Below are 20,206 nucleotides of genomic sequence, written 5' to 3' on the forward strand. Positions count from 1 at the left end.
ACGCATGTTTTAAATAATTGTGACTAGCACTAAGCCCCACCCACTCGTGATGAGTCCTGCCCTCTAGCACTGAGCCCCACCCCTCTAGCACTTAGCCCCGCCCACTGGGGGGGGGGGGCGAGTCTTCCCCAAACACACACCTGTGAAGGACATTCTATGGAGCACTCCATTCATTTTCTTCTTATTTTTAATGATAACTCATAAGCCTTTAAAGACAGACCGACTGTAAGCTCTGAGGTTGTTAATCGATTGTAGATGCTTTTGTTAAATCCATCAGTGCACATTATTTCAACGCATGTTTTAAATAATTGTGACTAGCACTAAGCCCCACCCACTCGTGATGAGTCCTGCCCTCTGGCACTGAGCCCCACCCCTCTAGCACTTAGCCCCGCCCACTGGGGGGGGGGGTCGAGTCTTCCCCTCTAGTGCTAAACCCCGCCCACTCCCCACGCTCTCATAATACTTGTATATGTTTATATATGTTAGGGGTTGAACGATTTCTGATTTTTTTAAAGTCGACTTTTATGTGATGAAAGTCGAGTCGAAGTTGACTAGTCGACGTCAAGCTTAAAGCATCATGGCAGAGCTTTAAAATCGACTAGTCGATTAGTCAGTGCAACCCCTAACATATGTACAGTGGGTACGGAAAGTATTCAGACCCCCTTACATTTTTCACTCTTTGTTATATTGCAGCCATTTGCTAAAATCATTTAAGTTATTTTTCCCCTCATTAATGTACACACAGCACCCCATATTGACAGAAAAACACAGAATTGTTGACATTTTTGCAGATTTATTAAAAAAGAAAGACTGAAATATCACATGGTCCTAAGTATTCAGACCCTTTGCTGTGACACTCATATATTTAACTCAGGTGCTGTCCATTTCTTCTGATCATCCTTGAGATGGTTCTACACCTTCATTTGAGTCCAGCTGTGTTTGAATATACTGATTGGACTTGATTAGGAAAGCCACAAACCTGTCTATATAAGACCTTACAGCACACAGTGCATGTCAGAGCAAATGAGAATCATAAGGTCAAAGGAACTGCCTGAAGAGCTCAGAGACAGAAATGTGGCAAGGCACAGATCTGACCAAGGTTACAAAAAAATACTTTCCGTACCCACTGTATATTTTGCAATGAACTTAAAATACATTGTTTTTTTATGTACAATCAACAACTTTAATATTTGTATATTTCTCATTCATTTTTAATTGATGTCATTCACACTGGTTCATGGGATTGTAGTTCTTTCCCTCGTGAAAGTTAAGCTCACAGTATTGTATCTTTGTCTTTTTGTCCAATCTTCCAAAACGTTTTTGCTTCAAATCAAAGTCTGTGATGTTGTGATTCTCCTTGTAGTTGGTTGGTTTGGTTCACAGCTTATAAGGCTTTGACAAAGACTTTTTTTCGTAAAATGAATGGAAAATTACTTCCAGAACCAGCGCCACTAAAAAAGTGGCCGGCCACTAATCCACTCTATAGAAATGCACTATTACATTAATGTCTATATAACATTTCCTAATAAAACATACTCTAAAAATTGTTGTTTTATTCACAGCTACCGCTATGAAACCTCAAAAGTAGGAGGATGAAACTGATATATGAGAAAGTACTTCACATTTCACACTTAAACGTCACCGTCTGCTGAACTTCAGACAGCAATAGCACCGTCACTTTGTCAGTCTTTGCGTTGAGCACGTTTGATCAGTATTTCTAGAGGACGTTTGTCCAGCGTCTGAGTGCAGAATCCATTATCATCAGCCCTCGGCCTTCCATCCGTAGGACGGCCCAAATGAAACCATCTGTTTTTGCCATCTGTACTCTATTTGTTAATTATTCCTGGGCCAACACTGTGTCTTTCTTCCTCTCTCTCTCTCACTCGCTCAAATACCTCACATTTTTCCTTTTTTCTGCACTTTTCTTTCTTGCTCTCCGGTTTGGAAAACCCGTGTGGTCACATCATTGGGCCGCGCCGCAGAGCTTTCAACATCTTAATAAAGATGGAGATTGCATCATGTCTGGAGTTATTAATCAAGCGTCGCTGATTTTGTCAGATTTTACGAGGAGGCGGAGCTTGCTGCATTAAACCTCATAACCGAGAGCCCTTATCTGATGAAATGATTAGGATCTGATTAATCAAACTGGAAATCATTAAAAGCTGCTCCTTAAAAAAGCTACAGAAGCACATCTGTGCAATCATACGACCTCTGTTTGTCACCGCTAACTAGTAAAGCTTGATTGTTGAAGCTCGTCGCGGCTCTTTGATTAGTTTTGTTTGTATACACTATAAAGATGAGAATTAATCCATGCAGGTTTAATTGTGATTTTGTCTTAGCTCTGTGTTCATTATTCAGTATCATAAATCAAAGGCCAGAACTGCATTTTAAAATCTGCATTCATTTGCTTGATTGCAGTTTAAAACATCCGGGAAATTCATATGGCTGTCGGCATGCTATCATACTATTTCTATTTCTATTCTATTTCTGCAATATTTCAAATGGAATGCATGAATGACCAAATGCATTTGCCAAAATGTGCAGCACACGACAGGTTTATTATGGAACTATAATTAAAAACAAACAAACAAAAAACATTCTTACTTGAAATAAAATAAACATTAACTGCAATAAAACTATTATATATATATATAACCTTATTTTATTTCAATTAGTTGTCAAGGCAACTTTTCTTACTTTTGGTTAGTTTAACATATTGTACTAAACTAACTAAAACTAATTAATAAAAATGTAAAAAGCTATATAGACTTTTTTTTTTAAATATTACTTTTTAAAAAAACGAATAAAAATGATGTACCAAGCTAAAACTAAATTAAATCTAATTAATGGATTAATAAAAAATGTAAAAAGCTATCGAGACATTTTTAAAATAGTTTTAGTTATAAAATAGTTTAGTAATAAAAATTATTTACTAAACTAACTAAAACTAAATTTAAACTAATTAATAGATTAATAAAAAAAATGCAAAAAGCTAAATAGACATATTTGTAAAAGAAAAAAATAGTAAAGAAATAAAATAAAATAAATGACAAAACACAACAAAATTGCTAAAACTAATTAAAATTAAATTAAAAACAGAAAATTGAAAAAGTAAATTTATCCTTAAAACAAGAAAATATATAAACCTATATAATTTTAAAATAACTATAAATAAAGTTCATTTAAAGGAAAAACAATACTTGTTTTCACCTTGTATCTATCACATTTCTATAACACCTCAAACACACAAAGAATCTGAATGAAATCATGGTTGCGTCACAGTGGACAGAAGTTCAGTTCTCTTGAATTCGGTTCTGATTTCATAATGAGATTATACAGATAACTGCTGGACTTCATACAAACATCACAAGTTTTTTCATGCTCTTTTGCCCCTTGTTTTGCATCACTAAGCAGGAAAATAATTCACAAGACTATCTGTTTCTGTAAGATATACAAAAAAAGTAAGCGATTCTACGGAAGTTCTAAGCGGCCATGCATTATTTTTTTTTTCCTTCTTGTTTTCTTGTTATAACGACTTATTTTCTCGTTATATCGACATAACGAGAGTTGTTTTCTTGTTATAACGACTTAATTTTCTCGAGGCGGAGCTTGCTGCATTAAACCTCATAACCAAGAGCCCTTATCTGATGAAATGATTAGGATCTGATTAATCAACCTGGAAATCATTAAAAGCCGCTCTTTAAAAAAAACTACAGAAGCACATCTGTGCGATCATGCGACCTCTGTTTGTCACTGCTAACTAGTAAAGTTTGATTGTAGCAGCTCTTTGATTAGTTTTGTTTGTATACACTATAAAGATGAGAATTAATCCATGCAGGTTTAATTGTGATTTTGTCTTAGCTCTGTGTTCATTATTCAGTATCATAAATCAAAGGCCAGAACTGCATTTTAAAATCTGCATTCATTTGCTTGATTGCAGTTTAAAACATCCGGGAAATTCATATGGCTGTCGGCATGCTATCATACTATTTCTATTTCTATTCTATTTCTGCAATATTTCAAATGGAATGCATGAATGACCAAATGCATTTGCCAAAATGTGCAGCACACGACAGGTTTATTATGGAACTATAATTAAAAACAAACAAACAAAAAACATTCTTACTTGAAATAAAATAAACATTAACTGCAATAAAACTATTATATATATATAACCTTATTTTATTTCAATTAGTTGTCAAGGCAACTTTTCTTACTTTTGGTTAGTTTAACGTATTGTACTAAACTAACTAAAACTAATTAATAAAAATGTAAAAAGCTATATAGACTTTTTTTTTTAAATATTACTTTTTAAAAAAACGAATAAAAATGATGTACCAAGCTAAAACTAAATTAAATCTAATTAATGGATTAATAAAAAATGTAAAAAGCTATCGAGACATTTTTAAAATAGTTTTAGTTATAAAATAGTTTAGTAATAAAAATTATTTACTAAACTAACTAAAACTAAATTTAAACTAATTAATAGATTAATAAAAAAAATGCAAAAAGCTAAATAGACATATTTGTAAAAGAAAAAAATAGTAAAGAAATAAAATAAAATAAATGACAAAACACAACAAAATTGCTAAAACTAATTAAAATTAAATTAAAAACAGAAAATTGAAAAAGTAAATTTATCCTTAAAACAAGAAAATATATAAACCTATATAATTTTAAAATAACTATAAATAAAGTTCATTTAAAGGAAAAACAATACTTGTTTTCACCTTGTATCTATCACATTTCTATAACACCTCAAACACACAAAGAATCTGAATGAAATCATGGTTGCGTCACAGTGGACAGAAGTTCAGTTCTCTTGAATTCGGTTCTGATTTCATAATGAGATTATACAGATAACTGCTGGACTTCATACAAACATCACAAGTTTTTTCATGCTCTTTTGCCCCTTGTTTTGCATCACTAAGCAGGAAAATAATTCACAAGACTATCTGTTTCTGTAAGATATACAAAAAAAGTAAGCGATTCTACGGAAGTTCTAAGCGGCCATGCATTATTTTTTTTTCCTTCCTAGCGACTGCATATCAACACTTGAAACAACCTCGCGACTGCATAGTAACACTCCAAAACATTCAAAACAACCTCGCGAGTGCATAGTAATACTCGAAACAACCTCGCGTCCACATAGCAACACTCCACAACACTCAGAACAACTTAGCGACTGCATAGCAACACTCAAAACAACCTTGCATTCACATAGCAACACTCCACAACTCTCAAAACAACGTAACAACACTCCACAACACTCAGAACAACTTAGCGACTGCATAGCGACAGTCCAAAACACTCAAAACAACCTCGCCATCACATAGCAACTCTCCAAAACAGTCAAAACAACCTTGTGACCGCATAGCAACACTCCACAACACTCAGAACAACCTAGCGAGTGCATAGTAACACTCAAAACAACCTCACGACTGCATAGCAACACTCCAAAACACTCAGAACAACCTAGCGACTGCATATCAACACTTGAAACAACCTCGCGACTGCATAGCAACACTCCAAAACATTCAAAACAACCTCACGACCGCATAGCAACACTCCAAAACACTTAAAACAACCTTGTGACCACAGCAACTCTCCACAACACTCAGAACAACCTAGCGACTGCATAGCAACACTCCACAACACTCAAAACAACCTAACAACACTCCACAACACTCAGAACAACTTAGCGACTGCATAGCGACAGTCCAAAACAGTCAAAACAACCTAGCGACCACACACTCAGAACACCTTAGAAATGACATAGTAACACCCTAGCAACCACCCACAACACACTAGCATGGACAAGAAAAACCCACATTATCCTAAGAAATTAATATGAATATCTAGTCTTAGTTTAAGGTAAATGTTCTGTTTGCTTCTTGATTTACAGTTTAAAAGAAAGAAAGAAATGAAGTATTTAGAAAGTTACGAGCGAATCGACAAACTATAAACTCAAGATAATATTTGATATTAAAAGTTGGGATTGGAGCCACCTGGACGTTACGGCCTGTCACACAGCACTTTTATGAATCCCAATAATTATTTGTAGAGCCATGAACAACAAGGCAAGAAATATGTGTGTGTGTTCCCTCGTCGTTGAAGTTTATTTAGACCGTATTGATTTTGTGTCATATACAGTGTAAATGTGAGATGAGTACATACCACAGTAAACCATTTTCAAATGGTGTACACCTGATTAAAAACTCAAACGGCTTGCGGGCTGCGCTGACTCTTGATACATTTTCATTTTCAATTGAAATAAAAGCATGACTGTAAATTGTCCGCATGACATTTAATACGCAAGCGTATAGATTTTGCAGCAGTGAAGGTGCGCTGAGGTAAACTGTTGGGTGGAGATCATTTACAAATGCTGTTAAACACACTGTATATCTGTCTTTTAAGGAGACCATGAGTAATGGTTGGATCTCCGAGTTCACCACAAATCACCTTTATATCCATGACCTATACATCTCAATTTCATTAAAACAACCAGAAACTTTGAAACAAACACCAGATTTTTTTTCCATTATCTCACAATGCGCTGAATAAACGAGGTCACAGGCTTTTACTGTACAGTATTCCTGAAGAAAGCCCCAGTTTCAGTCTGTAAGGTGAGTCTCAGCGGATCACGACGGCTGAGCTGCTCTCCTGAAGTATGATTTTGGGACAGAGAGTTTCATTACTTATGCCTCCTGTTTCACTTAATTAAGACACAGAGGATTCCGCTGTGAAAATTACAGAAGAGCTGCTAAAATAACGCTGTTTTCTTGTAGCTCCTTCCTAGTGCTGTTAACACTCTTGTTCCAATTACACTGCTGTTGTTCTAGCATCATTTATCTGAACACAGCTGGATCCTTCTGCGTCCAATGCCTGCAGGACACAAGCTCTGAGATCCAGTCTGTCTAGTAAAGTCTAGTCCACACTGCAGTTTATTCTAGACAAAAACACCAGCGCAGACAGCAAGAGACCGCTTGACTGAAGTGAACAAGGTTTTAAACTAAAACTAAAAAACTTTTTTTTAACTTGCAATAAAATAAACATTAACTGATTAACTGACTGATTTTTAAACTGTGTTTCATAAATCAACATCTCAGGAAAATGTTATGGCGTTTCAAATCAAAATATGACCTTTTGTTACGAAACCGGACGTTGATTTCATACATGTCCTCATTTGAGGACACCGGGACCAAAAACCTTGTTTATTACGCATTTTGGGAGACACAACAAATGAATAGGGAAAGAAATTATATTTCAATATTCCTATGAAATATTCTATATTATTATGAAAATCTTGTCAATTATTACTCCCATTATTACACTTCTTTTTTCATTACATGTTGCCCCAAAAACACATTAATTTGCAAATTAGACTTAGTTTATAGATACATTATATATAATGAGAAAACCTGTTTATGGCCATTTTACACACATTTTGCATGAAGAAAAATTGTATATCAAATCATTCTGTTATAACATAGATGAGAATTATCTTAATACAAAGTTTGGTAAACAAAAAAAAAAGAATTCTGAAAATAAAAATGTATTGGTGGTTTAAAAAAAATTTTGCCTATGCATATTCATTCATGTCTTTTTATTTATATATTTTTTATTATTGAGTCCCGATGTCCTCTACCGAGGACATAGCATAACTTATGAATGAAATATAATTTTTCATTTATTTTTTTTAATGCTCTAAACAATGTAATGACATGAAAAAATAAATCCTAAAATGATAAACTATATCTATCTTTCCAACGTGACGTCATGCGTGAAGTCCAGCTAGTGCAAGATGAGCATTTGTGGTTAAAAAGTATATACATTTTTTTGTTGTTTTTCTTTTCAGAAAATCACCGATGGTTTGGCTTGATAAGACTCTTATTCCTCGGCTGGGATCGTGTAGAGCTCTTCGAAGCTGCGCTGAAACTGCAGTTTGGACCTTCAGCCCATTGAAGTCCATTATATGGAGAAAAATCCTGGAATCCTGTTTTCCTCAAAAACCTTAATTTCTTTGCGACTGAAAGACATGAACATCTTGGATGACACGGGGGCGAGTAAATTATCACAGAATGGGAAAACGAACGAACCTGAGCCACTGACATCCAAAACTTCTACAAAATACAGACAGATATACTCACACAGAAGAGGAATAAAGTCCATTCTCTCACATTCAGAGAAACCCATGAGATCCTCAGACCTACAGACCGAGATTTATTCCAGCATCAAACCTTCCCGTCAGCACGGACAGATTGCATGACAAACCAACAGAAAACAACCTCGCGTCCACATAGCAACACTCCACAACACTCAGAACAACTTAGCGACTGCATAGCAACACTCAAAACAACCTTGCATTCACATAGCAACACTCCACAACTCTCAAAACAACGTAACAACACTCCACAACACTCAGAACAACTTAGCGACTGCATAGCGACAGTCCAAAACACTCAAAACAACCTCGCCATCACATAGCAACTCTCCAAAACAGTCAAAACAACCTTGTGACCGCATAGCAACGCTCCACAACACTCAGAACAACCTAGCGACTGCATAGCAACACTTGAAACAACCTCGCGACTGCATAGCAACACTCCAAAGCATTCAAAACAACCTCGCGAGTGCATAGTAACACTCAAAACAACCTCACGACCGCATAGCAACACTCCAAAACACTCAGAACAACCTAGCGACTGCATATCAACACTTGAAACAACCTCGCGACTGCATAGCAACACTCCAAAACATTCAAAACAACCTCACGACCGCATAGCAACACTCCAAAACACTTAAAACAACCTAGCGACCACAAAGCAACACTCCAAAACAGTCAAAACAACCTCGCGACCACATAGCAACACTCCACAACACTCAGAACAACATAGCGACTGCATAGCAACACTCAAAACAACCTCGCGTCCACATAGTAACACTCCAAAACACTCAGAACAACCTAGCGACTGCATAGCAACACTCCACAACACTCAAAACAACCTAACAACACTCCACAACACTCAGAACAACTTAGCGACTGCATAGCGACAGTCCAAAACAGTCAAAACAACCTAGCGACCACACACTCAGAACACCTTAGAAATGACATAGTAACACCCTAGCAACCACCCACAACACACTAGCATGGACAAGAAAAACCCACATTATCCTAAGAAATTAATATGAATATCTAGTCTTAGTTTAAGGTAAATGTTCTGTTTGCTTCTTGATTTACAGTTTAAAAGAAAGAAAGAAATGAAGTATTTAGAAAGTTACGAGCGAATCGACAAACTATAAACTCAAGATAATATTTGATATTAAAAGTTGGGATTGGAGCCACCTGGACGTTACGGCCTGTCACACAGCACTTTTATGAATCCCAATAATTATTTGTAGAGCCATGAACAACAAGGCAAGAAATATATGTGTTCCCTCGTCGCTGAAGTTTATTTAGACCGTATTGATTTTGTGTCATATACAGTGTAAATGTGAGATGAGTACATACCACAGTAAACCATTTTCAAATGGTGTACACCTGATTAAAAACTCAAACGGCTTGCAGTCCGCGCCGACTCTTGATGTATTTTCATTTTCAATTGAAATAAAAGCATGACTGTAAATTGTCCGCATGACATTTAATACGCAAGCGTATAGATTTTGCAGCAGTGAAGGTGCGCTGAGGTAAACTGTTGGGTGGAGATCATTTACAAATGCTGTTAAACACACTGTATATCTGTCTTTTAAGGAGACCATGAGTAATGGTTGGATCTCCGAGTTCACCACAAATCACCTTTATATCCATGACCTATACATCTCAATTTCATTAAAACAACCAGAAACTTTGAAACAAACACCAGATTTTTTTTCAATGCATCGAACAAACGAGGTCACAGGCTTTTACTGTAGAGTATTTCCTGAAGAATGCCCCAGTTTCTGTCTGTAAGGTGAGTCTCAGCGGATCACGACTGCTGAGCTGCTCTTCTGAAGTCTGATTTTGGGACAGAGAGTTTCATTACTTATGCCTCCTGTTTCACTTAATTAAGACACAGAGGATTCCGCTGTGAAAATTACAGAAGAGCTGCTAAAATAAAGCTGCGTCTTGAAGCTCTTCCCTGTGCTGTTAACACTCTTGTTCCAATTACACTGCTGTTGTTCTAGCATCATTTATCTGAACACAGCTGGATCCTTCTGCGTCCAATGCCTGCAGGATACAAGCGCAGAGATTTAGTCTGTCTAGTAAAGTCTAGTCCACACTGCAGTTCATTCTAGACACCAGCGCAGACAGCAAGAGACCGCTCGACTGATGTGAACAGGGTTATTAAACTAAAATTAAAACCATTAAAAAACTTTTTTTTTAAACTTGAAATAAAATAGACATTAACTGAAATAAAATAATATATATATAACGTTCGGGTAAAATAAGTATTGAACACGTCAACATTTTTCTCAGTGAATATATTTCTAAAGGTGCTGTTGACATGAAATTTTCACCAGATGTCGGTAACAACCCAAGTAATCCATGCATACAAAGAAAACAAATAAGTTCAGAAATTAAGTTATGTGTAATAAAATGGAATGACCCATGGAAAAAAATATATTTACTGAGAAAAATGATGACGTGTTCAATACTTATTTTGTAAATAGTTCAGTCATGAAACTCTAGATGGCGCAGGCTGACGGGTTGTTAACGTAACTGATGATATTCAGAGAGTTAAAAGACTTGGCACAAGCTGATTGGTTCATGCTGCATATGCAGCCAATGAGCTTACTGTCTTGCATTTATATGACTGGCTAGCATTCACTTGAGATTCCTGTAGCGCGCTTTCAGAGTTTCTCTGAAACTCAACAGCTAATATTACTAAAATATGCTAAAATCTTCAGAGACTTGTCATGATTGAAATATATATGCGTGCTGTCAAACGATTAATCGTGATTAATCGCATGCAAAATAAAAGTTTTTGTTTACATAATATATGTATGTGTACTGTGTATATTTATTATGTATATATAAATACACACACATACAGTAAATATTTTGAAAATATTTGTATTTAATATATGTATTTACATGCATGCATATATTTATATTCTTATATTTTATATTATATATAAATATATTTAACATATAAACATAACATATTTTTCATGAATATACACATACATCGGTTTGTATTTATATATACATAATAAATATACACAGTATACACACATATTATGTAAACAAAAACGTTTATTTTGCATGCGATTAATCGCGATTAATCGTTTGACAGCACTAATAAATACATACATATACATATACAGTATATAACTTAAACTAATTTTATTTTATTTGCCAGTTGCCAATGCAACATATCACATTTTCATTTAGTTTAAAGGGGTAGTTCACTCACTAGGTAGGTCATTAATTACTCACCCTCATGTCGTTCCAAACCCGTAAAACATTCATTCATCTTCAGAACACAAATTAAGATATTTTTGAACAGCTAATATTACGAAAATATGCTAAAATCTTCAGAGACTTGTCATGATTGAAATATATATTCGTGCTGTCAAACGATTAATCGCGATTAATCGCATGCAAAATAAAAGTTCCAAACCCGTAAAACATTCATTCATCTTCAGAACACAAATTAAGATATTTTTGATGAAATCCGAGAGCTCTCAGACCCTGCATAGACAGCAAAACAACTGAAATGTAGCAAGGACATCAGTAAAATAGTCCATGTGACATCAGGGGTTCAACAGTAATTTTACGAATCTACGAGAATACTTTTTGTGCGCAAAGAAAACAAATATGAAGACTTTATTCAACAATTCTTCTCCTCCTCATCACATCTGCTGTGGTTGTTTACTGTTATATTTATAAAGGCAAATGTTTTTTGTATTTGAGGAGCGGAGAAGAGTATCTTAGTCTGGCATTTGCTGTTGTGTCACAGCCAAATAGCTTGTGCAAAGTGCTGAATCTTTTATAATACGATATTTTGGCCAAATAACTGAAAATAACGGAGTGCCCACATAGCGACATAAAACTGTATAACCTGCAAGTTCATTAAAATGTAAATGCGATGCAAGAACTGCCTCTGATGTTGCGATAATGACGGGAAAAAAACATTCGCTGGTCAAAAACTTAATTTTTGAACTTTATTTTGATGAAATGTTAATAATATAATGACACATGCAACGATGCAAATAAGCGTAGCCTTTCTGTAGGCCTATACATTTATATGGTAACACTATACAATAAGATTTCATTCGATAATGTTTGCTAATGTATTAAATAACATGAGCAAACAATGAAGAATACATTACAGTATTTATTCATCTTTGTTAATGTAAATGAATGAAAATACAGTCATTCATTGGTAGTTCATGTTAATTCACAGTGCATTAATGTTAACAAACACAACTTTTGATATTAATAATGCATTAGTAAATGCTGAAATTAACATTAAGATTAATAAATGCTGTAGAAGTATTGTTCATTCTTAGTTCATGTTAACTTTTAACTAATGTTAATAATGAACCTTGTTGTGAAATGTTACGATTTATATAAAAGTATCTGTATACAATAAAGCCACAATACCAACTTTGACAACACAGTGTTTATTATTAATTAAAATACAGTGTTTTTTATTTCCTAAAAAGTAGTAGTTTAGGTCATATGAGGTTTCTGGCCGACAGCAAAAAGTATTTGCCTCTGTCACAATATGAGGTAAATCCGACCCTGTACATGATACTGGTTTTTGTTGCCAGATTGGTTCGGAACAGTTGTTGAATAAACAATTAACCTGAACTATTATGCCTGTCTATCTGCTTGACTGACAGTTTTATTGATCACTGAGAGAGCATTGTTGGTTCAATATAAAAATGAAATGTTTATAAATAGCTTAGATGTATTAAACTACTTTTGCCATGTTGCTGTAGCTTAGCTTGCTACATTTCCCAGGTGGATAGCTTCAGTGAAGTGAAGCTTCATTTAATGAAAAGTTAGCTTATAGCTCACTACATTTTCCAAGTAGCTTGCCCAACACTGATAGTGATCGTCATAACAGGGCAAAAATATATAAATATAGACGTGCATTTAGGCTTGAGCACCTCACTCATTTTAGAAGCACCCTTAGAGACTTGATTCTGGAACCAGGTCTGAAAAGCATGTGCAACATGAGAGTGAAACATTACTTTGGCTATATTTTCACACAAATTCACATTATTCACAGATATGTGAGACCAGTGAGATCTGGACTCTGATCAGAATCACACTCACTCCACCTGTGCATGAGAAGAGCTTCTGTTTCACAGACGCTCGCGCTGCCTGCTATTGTTTATTTATATGACATTTTCAAAAGTAATATTAATGGAACAGATCATCCAAAAATGAAAACCTTGTAATCATTTACTCCTCTTATGTAGTTCCAAACCTGTATGGCTTACTTTCTACTGTAGAAAACAAAAGAAGATGACATGAACAACATTAAACTCCAATGGCTTTGAAGTAAAAACTCTAAAGGCATGTGTGCGAGGCGAATATGAGATAATTAAATTTTTTTGAGTGAAATATCCCTTTAAATGGTGTCAGACTCCGTTCCGTGAGTGAATACCGGACCAACAAACAGTAAGCGGCGTCTGGAGACCCTTCTCCCAATTATCATTGCCCCATGGACCTCCCAGACATCACGGGACTAAGCTGGAGGGAAGGGATCCTCCGGTGTCTGGAGAGCGTCCGGCCCTGAGCCAGAACCAGCCCGCCGGCCGCGGCACTCTCCAGCCCGCCGGCCGTTCCGAGATCAAGCCCGAGTTTAGCCCAGAGAGGGCTCCAGTCCCCGAATTTAGCCCAGGGAGGGTTCCAGTCCCCGAGTTTAGACCAGAGAGGGCTCCAGTCCCCGAGTTTAGCCCAGAGAGGGCTCCAGTCCCCGAATTTAGCCCAGAGAGGGTTCCAGTCCCCGAGTTTAGCCCAGAGAGGGTTCCAGTCCCCGAGTTAGGCACAGATAAGGCTCCAGTCCCCGAATTTAGCCCAGAGAGGATTCCAGTCCCCAAGTTTAGCCCAGAGAGGGTTCCAGTCCCCGAATTTAGCCCAGAGAGGGTTCCAGTCCCCGAGTTTAGCACAGATAAGGCTCCAGTCCCCGAGTTTAGCCCAGAGAGGGTTCCAGTCCCCGAGTTAGGCCCAGATAAGGCTCCAGTCCCCGAGTTTAGCCCTGAGAGGGTTCCAGTCCCCGAGTTAGGCCCAGATAAGGCTCCAGTCCCCGAGTTTAGCCCTGAGAGGGTTCCAGTCCCCGAGTTTAGCCCAGAGAGGGCTCCAGTCCCCGAGTTTGGCCCAGAGAGGGCTCCAGTCCCCAAGTTTAGCCCAGAGAGGGTTCCAGTCACCGAGTTTAGCCCAGATAGGGCTCCAGTCCCCGAATTTGGCCCAGAGAGGGTTCCAGTGCCCGAGTTTAGCACAGAAAGGGCTCCAGTTCCCACGTCCAGTCCAAGGAGGGCTCTAGTCCCCATGTGCAGCCCAAGGAGGGCTCCAGTTCCCACGTCCAGCCCTAGAAGGGCTCTAGTCCCCAAGTCAAGCCCAGGGAGGGCCACAGTTCCCGAGTTAGGCCTATGGAGATGATATTCTCCCCAAGGATTTTTTTTTGGGGGGGGGAGGGGGGGTAGTAGGGGTCCGTCCGTGGAGGCTGGTCCGAGGCCAGGCCCCCTGAGCTCCCTGCTCTGCCATGGCCTTCTAAACTGTCTGCTCCGCTATGGCTCCCCGAGCTCCCTGTTCCGCCATGGCTCCCTAGTCTGCCTTCTCCGCCTTTGCTCCCTAGTCTAACGTCAGTCTCTGTTCCGTGTTTTGTGTTTTGCTCCCCACGTGTTCCATGGCCCAGTTTTCCTTCATGTTTAATTATTGTTTCATTAGTTCCAGGTGTGTCTCGTTATCCCATACTCTAGTCATGTGTATTTAAAGTGTTTCTTGTTTTGCGTTCTCTGTCCGGTATTGTTTGTCAACCTCCTCTGCTACGTGTGTTTTCCTGGTTCCCTTGATGTTATTAAAGTCTCCTTGTAGATGTACTCTAAGTCTCCTCGTTCCTCGCTCCCTCACAGTAGCGATCGTGACAAATGGATGTTTTTCAGGTAATTCAGTTTATTCAAGATTGATTCATTTATTATTATAGATTAATAGATTATTTCTTATTCCTAATGTTAGAAAAGTACTTCAAAACTTATTCCTGAAAGAGGCTTACAATTAGAATAATTATATTATTTATATATTTTTTGCATTCTAGTAAATAATATTGCATTAGTCTTCTTAAAGAAGTCTTGTTTATTAATGGTCGAGTTGTCTCCTTAAACGGTTTAAAAGCTTCAAAATAATTTGTTGAGTGTGTTATGAAATTAAACTGTAAATGGTTGTAAAATTCTGTAATTTCTGCAACAGAATAAAAAAGATAGCTGTGAGGTTTTATTGCACAATCCAGATTTTTCTCAGACTTCGGAGTTTATATCTCACAATTCAGAATATTTCCTTGCAGTTCTGAGAAAAAAAGAGAATTGCAAGATAAACTCAGAATTTTTTTCCCTCCCAATTCTGAGTTTATATATCACAATTCTGAGATTATTTCTCACACTTCCCTTATTTCTCAGATTTTTTTTTTTTTTTTTCTGTGGTGGAAATAAACTTCCCTTTCATCTTCTGTGAAACCATACAAAACAAAAACATGTTTCACTACTATTTCCAGCTAGAAAGTATCATTGGTTTATTAGTAGTCGAGATATTTGCTTATACATTTTAAAAGCTTCAAAATGATTTGTTAAGAGTATTATGAATTTGAAGTGTAAACGATTCTAAAATTCTGTCATCATTTACTTTTACTCAAACCTGTATGATTATCTTATGGGAGCTTATTTCTATCACAAAATTATTATTATATCACAAAAAACTAAACAAATGAAGGTAACTGCGACTTTCATTGCAATTTTGAGAGAGAGAGGGGAAAAAAAGAGAATTGCAAAATATAAACTCTGACTGAATTCTCAAAATTCCAAGTTTATATCTTGCAATTCTAATTCCATGTATCTTCTTTGAAACAAAAGGAGAGGTTTAGCAAAATGTCCAGAATGTGACAATGAGAAATGACGACTCAAACTTCATTATAATAAAACACAGAATGGGAAACATCAAGCCACTGACATCCAAAACTACTTAGCCATTCCTACAGTATACAGACAGACACACTCACGCAGAAGAAGAATATCCTCTCACATTCAGAGGAAACCTATAGAGATCCTCAGACCTACAGACCGAAATCTATTCCAGGATCAAACCTTCCCATCAGCACAGACACTAACACATGACAAACCAACAGACCCGTCACTGAACTCTCCTGCAAACCTGCAGCAGAGTAAAGCAGACCAGAGTCTTCTGCCAGCGAACAGCATTCTCTGTTGTCAAAACGTCACCGTGACCGACTCGCTGCAGTCGCCATCACTGAGTTACTGTGTGGAGAATAGAGCAGAGGAGGCAGAGATGACAGCAGAGGAGACATGGAGGAACTAAAGGAACCGTGGAGGTTTTTATGTGGACGCTTTGGAAGCTGACATGAGGAGAGGAGCTCTAGGACAACACAGACTTCCTACACTGATCCACACAGAAGCATACAGAAGCGTAAAAGCGTTCTGACATACTGTACAGTGACAGGAGTTCATTGCATTCACCATGAACATCATCCACTAACACGGTCACACAATTCTTCTGTTCATTTCTATTATTATAGCTTTGCTCCAAAACAATGAGCTGCATTTGGTTCTTCAGACACAATTTGCAAATGGTTTCAAAGGCTTAAACTGTGCTTAATTATGCTGAATTATGATTCTGAGATATATGCCTCTGGCAAAATCTGAAGGCTGCATTTCATATATTCAATAGAGAGAAGGCATTCAGTGAAAAAAAGCATATATTATCAATTAATACTGAAAGGTATTCAATAAAAAAAAAAAAAAATTTAGAATTGGAGAAATGGCTTCCTATTCGATTCATGAGTGTAAATGTGAACTGAATTGACCAAAACACACAGGAAGTAGAATTAATACAGTAGTAATACAGGTACTAATTATTTCTCAGACATAAGACTAATGACCAAAGATGAGTTTAATAAATAATTAAATATGTATAAATATATGAATAATCGGGAGTAAAACACTTTTTTTCACATTTTACTTGATCGTACTTAAGTATTATTTCTGGGTATTTGTACTTTACTCAAGTACAATTTAAACGACTACTTGAACTTTTACTTGATTACATTTCTGAAGTCTTCCATCTAATGCACATTAAATATGGTTTATATAAGCAGAAGCTCAAACATTTGTGCTTATATGCATTTGAATTATAGTGCAAATAGTATACACACATAATTTGAATTATAATGACAGGAAGAGAAATGTACAGAATCACAATTTGAAATTTAACACAGATGATGCATTTGGGGAAATGAAGTGTTCTTCAACTCTGATCCACACACAAAAAAAAAAAATCAATTATTAAATATATTGATATAAATATGATGAAATATAGAATCTTCAAGTCTTTTTGAATGCTTTTTCTGTTTACAATTCACAAAAAAAGTTTTTGTAGTTAAAAATCAGCTTCACAAATGTCTTTAAATCCATTTTACTTCTACTTCCTCGCATTCAAATTTGAAGTGCAGTTCTGCGTCCTGTTTGCTACTGAAATTCAGACTGAATTCAATTTAGAATGATGCACATCTTTGATGTAGAGTGTTCTAAATAATGCACTTCTGAAATTCCATTTCATTTGTGATGTCACCTCTCTCTCTACCACACACACACACACACACACACACACACACACACACACACACACACACACACACACACATACACACACATTCAATTGCATTTCCTATATGGCTGCGTTCCCTATGCACAATATCTAAATAAACCGATATTTCAATGCAGACAGTGAATGTGATTAGTTGTCAGTCCAGCATGTTTCCCACATAGTCTCTCCATGTCACGCACCTCACATTACATGATGGTTGATTGATGCATTGTGAAAATACAGAGTTACTGTAATCCCTACATCATCTGGTGAGCGTGTTTCACGAGGTGCAGTTCACGAGGTGCTCGATTATATTTCGGCTAGAGATCCACAGGCCCGAGATCAGCTGAGACTCCGGCGGATTTCCAATCGCTTGCAATTAAGCGTGGCACTTTTATGGCTTTTATGGGCTGCTTCACACTGCAGAGGAAAGAGGTGAGACTCTTCTGCTCACTCTCTCTCTCTCTCAATTAGTCTGGCAGACGTATAGATCACCGCGCTATAAAGGCAGAATGCTTAATTGACCTCATCTCTACAGAAGTGTTTGGTCTGCGTCGAAGGCGAGGCCACTGGACTGATGCCATTGATCGCAGCGCTAAAGGCTGCAAGGACAGGTATTCATTTGCAGCCGCTGGCGGAAGAATAGAGCTGGCTCTGTGCATGCTCAAAATGATTATTGCCTTGTGTTATTATTTTTGCCTCAAGGACATCGATTGGAATCAATGCTGGAGCTCGAAATATGCATTTACATTGAATTTAAATGACACAAGCCGAACTCTGAAAGACCAACAGCCCTGAGTTTCAGGAACGTAACGACAACATCAGACAAAAGTTGAGCTTTCACTCCCAGCCGCAGCTCTAAAAATGAACAGAACATGATTTATATTAATAACAGCCATAAACTATTAAACGGTTATTAAATTTCATCACCAAAAATTCTAATTTACAATAAAGAGAGATGTCACATTTATAGTACAACCAAATGGCAATTAATCTAACCAGGACACAATAAACCCTAAAACTGCTCAAACTAAATCTATAAATCATCTGAATTCTATCAAATTTACTGAATAGAAAGCAGCTTTTTTCAAGCAATAGTTCACTCCAACATGTTGTTTCATAAAAATATATATTGAAAAAATGTTTGTTTGTGCATTTTAGGACCTGTTTAGATAAATAAGTAAATGTAAAAAAATTGATGGCTGACAAAACAAACATACTGAATTTGTTATTTAATTTAATCCTGAATTTATTTTTATATCACTTTTTCATTCACTCATTGTTTTCAGTTTATTTTAAAATGATTATGAAGTTTATTTTTATATATGTTTTTAATTTCTTATTATTAAAGCTAAAAAAATATAAGTTTTTAGTTTTAGTTATTGCTAACTAAAAATTTTACTTTTTATTGTTTTTTGGTAACTGAAATAGAGCTAAAATAAAATATAAATATTAGATGAAAAACTTAATAAAAATTTGAAATGTTGTCTTGGCAACTAACTGAAATAATAATAATAATAATAATAATAATAATAATAATTATAATAATAATTATAATAATATTTAATAAGAATATATATTTTTATATAATAATAATAATAATAATAATAATTTAATAATACAATTATTAAAACTAAAACTTGAATAAAAATAAAGCTATATAGAAATATTAAAAATGACAAAAAAAATCATATAAAAAATGAAATGAAATGAAAACTGAAAATTTAAAAAATCTAAATGTGAATAATTCTATAATAGTGCATTAATTACAATAAAATAACACTTACACAGATACTGTATTAAATACACTCCACGTACGTGAAACATGCCTATGTATTACCAATGGCATCAGAAATGGCTAATTAAAGAAATATGCACATCAGTGCACAGTAAGAGTTTCACTAACTAGCAGAAACTCTTTGATGCTCTGAGGCTGTGTTGACTAGCTTGCTCTTAATCAAGAGAAAAAGCTCTTTGTTCACAAACTGCATAATAAAGCAGATGATTTTTCATATAAGCCCTGAAACTGCTCAAATGTCGCCCAGAGGCTTATAGAAACTAAAAGCGAGTGTCTGTTTTTCACCTTTCTTGACAGTGAAATCAGTGCATCATCTCAGCTGCGTGGGACACAAACTCTCTCCAGTTGGACTTCAGAGCGCTGATGCCACGCCGCGGGGCATTTACATAAACACTGACTCACCAGCTGAACCGTGACAAGACTACACAGATACTGGCTCAAACAATCTCAATTTCATCTCAAAGTCCACTCAGAGAAGTTCACATCCTCACGTAGGAGGAAAAAATGTCTCAGGAACTCAAACCTGAAATCCAGCCCTGTGTTGATGTAAACACACGTCAGCAGAACCACCGCGTAACCGTATTTGACAGAGACAACAG

The sequence above is a fragment of the Sinocyclocheilus grahami genome, unplaced genomic scaffold (assembly GCF_001515645.1).
Source record: "Sinocyclocheilus grahami isolate Dianchi unplaced genomic scaffold, SAMN03320097.WGS_v1.1 scaffold1318.1, whole genome shotgun sequence".
NCBI lineage: Eukaryota > Metazoa > Chordata > Actinopteri > Cypriniformes > Cyprinidae > Sinocyclocheilus > Sinocyclocheilus grahami.